The following is an 8,185-nucleotide window of genomic DNA, read 5'->3' on the forward strand; positions in this document are numbered from 1 at the left end:
GAAAAAAAAAAAAAAGCCAGGCGTGATGGTGCATGCCTGTAATCCCAGCTGCTTGGGAGGCTGAGGCAGGAGAATCACTGAACCTAAGAGGCACAGGTTGCAGTGAGCCAAGATCGTGCTATTGCACTCCAGCTTGGGCAACAAGAGCAAAACTCTGTCTCAAAAAAAGAAAAAAGTCTCATCTAAGACAAGGAAAGTCCCTTTCACTTATGAGCCTGTAAAATCAAAAGTTACTTCCAAGATACAATGGGGGTATAGGTATTAGATAAATGTTCCCATTTCAAATGGAAGAAATTGGCCAAAACAAAGGGGCTACAGGTTTCACAGAAGTCTGAAATCCAGTGGGGCAGTCATTAAATCTGAAATGATCTCCTTTGACTCCATGTCTCACATCCAGGCAACACTGATGCAAGGGGTGGGCTCCCAAGGCTTTGGGCAGCTCCTCCCCTGTGGCTTTGCAAGGTACAGTCCCCATGGCTGCTTTCACGGGCTGGCATTGAGTGTCTGTGGCTTTGCCAGGTGCACAGGGCAAACTGTCAGTGGATCTACCATTCTGGGGTCTAAAGGACAATGGCCTTCTTCTCACAGCTTCACTAGGCAGTGTCCCAGTGGGAGGACTCCACATGGGGGCTCCAACTCCACATTTCCCCTCTCCATTGTAGTAGAGGTTCTCCATGAGTGCTCTGCCCCTGGAGCAAACTTCTGCTTGGACATCCAGGTGTCTCCATACATCCTCTGAAATCTAGGTGGAGGTTCTGAAATTCAACTCTTTTTTTTTTAGAGCCAGTCAAATTTAGCAGTGGAGGGTTGTATGCCAACTTTAGTGACATTAATGTTAATAAGTTCTGACAACCCACTACCGTTGGACCAGCCTTTTTTTTTTTTTTTTGAAATGGAGTCTCACTCTGTCGCCCAGCCTGGAGTGCAATGGTGCGATCTCAGCTCATTGCAACCTCCGGGGTTCAAGCACTTCTCATGCCTCAGCCTCCAGAGTACCTGGGATTATAGGTGAATGCCATCATGCCTGGCTAATTTTGTTGTATTTTTAGTAGAGACAGGGTTTCACCATGTTGGCCAGACTGGTCTTAAACTCCTGACCTCAGCCTCCCAAAGTGCTGGGATTATAGGCATAAACCACCATGCCCGGCCCCAAACCTCAACTTTTGTCTTCTGTACACCTGCAGGCCTGACCCCACATGGAAGCTGCCAAGTCTTGGGGCTGCACCCTATGAAGCAAAGGCCTGGGCAGTACCTTGGCCCATTTTAGCCACAGTGGAGCTGGAGAGGATGGGACACAGGGCACCAAGTACTGAGGCTGCACAGAGCAGCAGGGCCCTAGAGCCCACAAAACCATTTCTCCCTAAAAGGCCTATGGGCCTGTGATGGGAAGGGCTGTTGTGAAGACATGCCCTGGAGATATTTTCCCCATTGTCTTGGTGATTAACATTGGGCTCCTCTTCACTTTTGCAAATTTCTTTTTTTTTTGAGTCGGAGTCTTGCTCTGTTGCCCAGGCTGGAGTGCATTGGCGCAATCTCGGCTCACTGCAACCTCCGCCTCCTGGGTTCGAGCAATTCTCTGGCCTCAGCCTCCCAAGTAGCTGAGACTACAGGCGGGAGCCACCACACCCAGCTAATTTTTTGCATTTTTAGTAGAGACAGGGTTTCACCATGTTAGCCAGGATGGTCTTGATCTCCTGACCTTGTGATCCACCTGCCTCAACCTCCCAAAGTGCTGGAATTACAGGTGTGAGCCACCGCGCCTGGCCTCACTTTTACAAATTTCTGCAACCAGTTTGAATTTCTCCCCAGAAAATGGGTTTTTCTTTTTTACCTCATGCTCAGGCTACAAATTTTCCAAACTGTTATGCTCTGTTTCCCTTTTAAATAAAAAAGTTTCAGTTTCAGATAATCTCTTTGTGAACTCGTATGACTGAACAGGTTCAGAATCAGCCAGGTCACCTCTTGAATGCTTTGCTGCTTAGAAATTTCTTCCACCATACCCTAAATCATCTCTCTCGAGTTCAATGTTCCACAGATCTCTAGGGCAGAGGCAAAATGCCACCAGTCTCTGCTAAAGCATAGCAAGAGTGACCTTTGTTCCAGTTCCCAATAAGTTCCTCATCTCCATCTGAGACCACCTCAGCCTGGACTTCATTGTCCATATCACTATCAGCATTTTGGTCAAAACCATTCAACAAGTCTCTAGGAAGTTCCAAACTTGGCCAGGCGCGGTGGCTCACGACTGTAATCCCAGCACTTTGGGAGGCCGAGGTGGGTGGGTCACGAGGTCAGAAGTGCAAGACCAGCTGGCCAACATGGTGAAACCCTGTCTCTACTAAAAATGCAAATATTAGCCAACCGTGGTAGCGGGCGCCTGTAATCCCAGCTACCCGGGAGGCTAAGGCAGGAGAATTGCTTGAACCTGGGAGTTGGAGGTTGCAGTGAGCTGAGATCTCACCACTGCATTCTAGTCTAGGTGACAGAGCAGGACTCCATCTCAAAAAAAAGAAAGGAAGCTCCAAATTTTCCCACATCTTCTTGTCTTTTTCTGAGCCCTCCAAACTGTTCCAACCTCTGCCTGTTACCCACTTCCAAAGTCACTTCCACATTTTCAGATTATCTTTATAGCAGTGCCTGACTCTGCCAGTACAAATTGTCTGTATTAGTCCATTTCACACTGTTATAAACAGCTGCCTGCGATTGGGTAATTTATAAAGGAAAAAGGTTTAATTGATTCGCAGTTCCGCATGGCTTGGGAGGCCTAAGGAAACTTACAATCATGGCAGAAGGTGAAGGGGAAGCAGGCACAGTCTTCACAAGGTGGCAGGAGAGAAAGAGAGACGGAGAGCTCAGGGGAACTACCACTTTTAAACCATCAGATCTTGTGATAACTCCCTCATGATCGTGAGAATGGCATGGGGGGAATCCACCCCCATGATCCAATCACCTCCCACCAGGTCCCTCCCTTGACACAGTCAGTTCACACATTTAGCATGTTATATGTAACGTATACTGTATTCATGCAATAAAATAAGCTAAAGAAAATAAAACATGAAAATCATAAGGAAGAGAAAAGATATTTACTGTTCATTAAGTGGAAGTGGACCATCATAAAAGTCTTCATCCACAATCTTTGTTGTTGAGTAGGCTGAAGAGGAAGAGGAGGGGTTGATCTTGCTGTCTCAGGGATGGCAGAGGCAGAAGAGGTGGAGAAGGTGAACGAGGCAGAAGAGGCAGGCACACTGGTGTAATTATGGAAATATATTATAATTGCTGTTTGACTTTTGCTTTTTCATGCCTCTAAAAATGTTTCTATATGGTACCAATCTTTCTTCCACCGTTTGCTTTAGTTTCAGTGCCTCTATCATATAAGGGTTCATGCCATAAAATAAGTTAAAAGCCATCTTGAATAATCAGAACCCTTCTGCCAGATTGTCTAATTCATTTTGGTTCCTGGCACTGCTTCTATGTCTTCTTCCTCATCATCCAGTACTGGTTCAGAAGCACTCATCCCCATCAAGATGTCTTCTGTTACTTGCGTTGGGTGTGGTGTCTATTCGCTCTTGCATTTCACTAAGATGAAACCTTTTCATATCCTGAAACCCTCACCTGCCACCTTTTTTGCCACATTCATAAACTCATGATTCCCTTGATTGGCGCTGTCGTAAATCCTGTTAAGTTCTGCACAACATCGGGACAGTTTTCTCCAGCAGAAATTTGTTTCAGGCTTGATGGCTTTTTCTGTAACAATGATGGCATCTTCAATGGCATAATCCTTCCAGACTTTCATGATATTCCCTCTGTCGGGGCTCTCTTCCACAGCATTAACAACCCTTTCCTTAGAGTACTATGCCTTAAAGCCCCTTGTAACTCTGATCTAGGCTGAATTAGAGATGTGGTTTTGGGGGGCAAGTAGACCACTTCAGTGCCTTTGGTGTTGAATTCATGGGGTTCTGGATCGCCAGAGGCATTGTCCAATATCAAAAGGCACTTTAAAAGGCACTCCCTTACTGGCAAGGTACTTCTGACATCAGAGACAAAATATCAATGGAACCAATGCAGAAAAGGGGTCTTCTTGTACAACCAAAAAAGACTTTCCCAGGTCTTCCTGTACAACCAAAAGACTTGCAACTGGTAGTTTATCTTTCTCCTTCAAGGCTCGGAACGTTATAGGTAAGGGCAGTTCTGATCAGAGACCCAGTAGCATTTGCACACAACAGAGGAGTTAGTCTATCCCTTCTTGCCTTAACTCCTTCTGTGTGCCCTCAATCACGTCGGGGTCACCACCTGGGACGTGGGTCTCACCACCTGCAGAAGTCTGACTTGCAGACCCTGACTCAACAATGGATGAATGGATGCACTCTCACACCATAACAGTGTTTCAAGTGGGCTAGGGATGGCCGTTGGCTGCTTTCAGAGGGCAAAATGCAACCAATCGATCCAGACCCTCTGTCCATCACATTTTTATTCCCTCAAGATTTTACAGCAGAGGTTCTGAGTTAACACGTTTGTGGATAATTAACATGGTTAAGAGTGGTTTTATGACTGACAGAAGCTTTAGGTTCTGGGGCCCAGAGTAAATGCAATTAACAGGGAACTTCCCTTTGATCTTCCCCAGAGAGACCACCCCGCACAAAATTAACATGAGAAAACAGTAGGAGTGGAGACAAACGGGTGTGGGGTAAGGCCTTTTGATCAGTCTCTGTTTCTTTCCTATACTAACGTTAACCAGGCAGCTGCCTTCAACCTGCCTCAATAAAACCTTTCAGCCTTCCAAAAGGTTTGAGACTATATAACTTTCCCTAAATATTTTCTGTAATATTTTGCCAATCACCCCGAGTGAATAGCAACACTTCTGCTCACTTCTATTTATTACTAATAAATGTCCTTTGGGGCCGGGCGTGGTGGCTCATGCCTGTAATCTCAGCACTTTAGGAGGCCGAGGTGGGTGGATCACGAGGGCAGGAGTTCGAGACCAGCCTAGCCAACGTGGTGAAACCCCATCTCTACTAAAAATACAAAAAAAAATTAGCCAGGTGTGGTGGCAGACGCCTGCAATCCCAGCTACTCGGGAGACTGAGTCAGGAGAATCTCTTGAACCCAGGAGGCAGAGGTTGCAGTGAGCCGAGACCTTGCCATTGCACTCCAGCCTGGGCAACAGAATGAGACTCCGTCACACACAAAAAAAGTCTTTTGTGGGATCTTTTTTTTTTTTTCCCCAAAATAGGGCACTTCCATCTGCATTTGAAACCTGTTCAGGCAAAATATCCTTTCTCCTCAGTAATTTTCTTGTCTTTTTTTTGAGACAGGGTCTCACTCTGTTGGCCCAGGCTGGAGTGCAGTGATGCAATCATGGCTCACTGCAGCCTTAACCTCCTGGGCTAAAGTGATCCTCCCACCTCAGCCTGCTGAGTAGCTGGGACTACAGTCATGCACCACCATGCCCAGCTAATTTTTTATTTTTTGTAGGGATGGAGTCTTGCTATGTTGCCCAGGGTAGTCTCAAACTCCTGGGCTCAAGCAATCCTCCCACCTCAGCCTCCCAAAGTGTTGGGATTACAGGCATCTTACCACACCTGGCCTCAATGATTTCCTTAATGGCATCTGGGAACTTGTCTGCCTCTTGGTTGGCAGAAGCTACTTCTCCTGTTAACTTGACTTTATTTGTTTGTCTGTTTATTATTTATAGAGATGGTGTCTCGCTATGCTGCCCAGGCTGGCCTCCAACTCCTGGTCTCCTGGGATCAATCAATCCTCATGCCTCAGTCATTTAAGTAGATGGGACTATAGGCAGGCACAACCATGCCTGGCTTATCTTGACATTCTTTAAACCAAACCTCTTTCTTTTTTTTATTTTTATTTTTCTAAACCAGGTCTTACTCTGCCACCCAGCCTGAAGCCTTGACTTGCTGGGCTCAAGCACATTTTGTTTTTTAACTTTTAGTAGAGACAAGGTCTCCCTATGTTGCTCAGGCTGGTCTCAAACTCCTGGGCTCAAGTGATCCTCCCACTTCAGCCTCCCAAAGTGCTGGGAAAGTACAAGAGTGAGCCACCGCGCCCAGCTGCCAACTCTCTTTCTAAAATTATCAAACCATCCTTGCTAGCATTAAATTCTCCAGCTTTAGATCCTTCACCTTTCTTTGTCATATAATGACTTCATTTTTTCTAGAATTAGAATCTATAGGAATGCCTTTTTTGTGGCAATCCTGCACCTACATAAAGGCTGCACTTTAAATACAAGATAAAAAGGTATTTACAGAAAGCGCAAGGTTTTCACACCTGCTGCCAAAGCTGCAGCAATGGCTTCACAATTTTCCTTTTCTTTTTTATAATGCTCCTTACACTGCATTCCCTTAACTTGAAATGGTGGGCAGCTCCAGTTGCAGACCTCAATCTGTGGTACCTATCAAGCAATTCAACTTGGAATTTCTTGATTTTTCTTTGTTTCTTGGGAGCACTTTCAGCATCACTAGTGGCACTTTTTATGGATCCTATGGTGTTATTTAAGGCTTACAGTATTGCACAGTGAAAAATACTTGAGAACTGTGAGAGATCAGTTCTTTTGAGATACATTATTTACTGGAGAGATGAACTGCTCAGGGAGAAGACTGGTATCACACAGCCTTTTAAGCAGATACTTGTAAAACTCGAGCTCATCACGATAGCAACAGGCTATGAAATAATTACAGTAGTACAGTATGTACTACAGTTAGTTTTATGCAGTTACAGTCTAATACTGCACTTTATATTTGTTTATATTTCTCTCAACTGGGAATGGTACGATATACGGTCTTTAAGTGTATGCCAGGGCCGGGCGCGGTGGCTCATGCCTGTAATCCCAGCACTTTGGAGGCCAAGGCGGGCGGATCACCTGAAGTCGGGAGTTCAAGACCAGCCTGACCAACAGGGTGAAACCCCATCTTAAAAAATAAATAAATAAATAAAAGTATGTGCCTAAGTTTCTTTTTTTCCAGCTTCCCAAGTAGCTGGGAATACTGGTGTGCAACGCCACACCCAGCTTGTGTGCATGTTTCGTTTTGGGGTTTTTTTTTTTCAGTCATGGTCTTGGTCTGTCGCCCAGGCTGGAGTACAGTGGTTTGATCACCACTCACTGCAGCCTCGACCTCCTAAGCTCAAGTGATCCTCTCACCTCAGCCTCCCAAGTAGCTGGGACTATGCGCTAGCACACCCACGCCCAGCTAATTTTTTATTTTTTGTAGAAACAGAGTCTCACAATGTTGTCCAGGCGGGTCTCAAACTCCTGGGCTCAAGCGATCCTCCACCTCAGCCTCCCAAAGTATTGGGATTACAAGTATGAACCACTGCACCTGGCCCATAAGTTTTGATAAATTTTCACATTTTATAGATTTGTCTATATTTTACGGTAGTATATGATAAAACAGACTAGCATCCACATATGTTTTATGCATTCGTGGCACACCTTTTTCTTAATGTCTTCAATATTTCTAGGCTACATGGTTTTGTTACAGTAGGGTAGGATAGCTAATCAGACATGAGCAGGGCAGGAGAGGGCCCTGCCCCCTCCCCCACCAACCAGGACTGTCAGGTGACCATCAGGTGATGGTCAGGCAGGCGGTTAACTATCTCTCTAAAATAATAATTGGCTGCAGCTAGTGCCAGGGAAAGGCAGCCTCCCAATATATAGGAAAACCTGAAACTAGGGATAAGCGGCTTCCTAATATCTCAAGAGTTGGCCAAGTGGACTCACGCATGTGCACTAAGAGGTATATGACCTTCTTTTTTTTTTTTTTAAGATGGGATTTCACCATGTTGGTCAGGCTGGTCTTGAACTCCTGACCTCAGGTGATTCACCTGCCTTGGCCTCCAAAGTGCTTGGATTAGAGGCGTGAGCCACCACGCCCAGCCGAGGTATATGACTTTCAAGGGACATTTGACTGGTAAGGGAAGAACGCCTCAAGTAAGCATGCATACAACTCCAGTAAACACACTGCACATGCTCCCTCCCAAGTGCTAGAAGACTACTACGCATGCTCATGCCCACTCCCAGGGAAGAATCAGGGGAGAGGGAACATAAGACCCCCAGGAAGCATGCCAATGTATAAAACCCCTAGTCAAAGGTCAAACTACGCACACTTGATCTCTCAAGCTGCTGGCTATGCCCTCTTCCAAATGTACTTTACTTCCTTTCATTTCTGCTTTTTTT

This window comes from Cebus imitator, unplaced genomic scaffold (genome assembly GCF_001604975.1).
Source record: "Cebus imitator isolate Cc_AM_T3 unplaced genomic scaffold, Cebus_imitator-1.0 Scaffold640, whole genome shotgun sequence".
Classification (NCBI taxonomy): Eukaryota; Metazoa; Chordata; class Mammalia; order Primates; family Cebidae; genus Cebus; species Cebus imitator.